The sequence below is a fragment of the Mustela nigripes genome, chromosome 13 (genome assembly GCF_022355385.1).
Source record: "Mustela nigripes isolate SB6536 chromosome 13, MUSNIG.SB6536, whole genome shotgun sequence".
NCBI lineage: Eukaryota > Metazoa > Chordata > Mammalia > Carnivora > Mustelidae > Mustela > Mustela nigripes.
Window position 1 is genome coordinate 22,980,576 of NC_081569.1, and position 684 is coordinate 22,981,259.

Sequence of the window (684 nt, forward strand, 5' to 3'; positions counted from 1 at the left end):
GATGCCGAGTGATATGGAGCACTTTTTCATGTGTCTGTTGGCCATCTGGATGTCTTCTTTGCAGAAATGTCTGTTCATGTCCTCTGCCCATTTCTTGATTGGATTATTTGTTCTTTGGGTGTTGAGTTTGTTAAGTTCTTTATAGATTCTGGACACTAGTCCTTTATCTGATATGTCGTTTGCAAATATCTTCTCCCATTCTGTCAGTTGTCTTTTGATTTTGTTAACTGTTTCCTTTGCTGGACCCCAGTTTTATTTTTGTTAATTGTTTTCTTTGCTGTATAGAAGCTTTCATTTTAATGTAGTCCATTTACTTTATTTTTGCTTTTGTTTTCCCTAGTTCATGAAACATATCTAGAATGAAGTTGCTATACTTTATCAAAGAGATTACTGCCAATGTTCTCTTCCAGGATTTTTATGACTTTATGTCTCACATTTAGGTCTTTTGTCCATTTAAAATTTATATTATGTGTATAGTGTAGGAACGTGGTCAAGATTCGTTATTTGCATATTTCTGCTCACTTTTCCCAGCACCATTTGTTGCAGATGCTGCCTTTTTTCCATTGGATAGTCTTTCCTTCTTTGTTGAGAATTAACTGACCATATAGATGTGGGTTTATTTCTGGATTTTCTATTCTGTTCTATTGATATATGTGTCTATTTTTGTACTCGTACTATACTGTT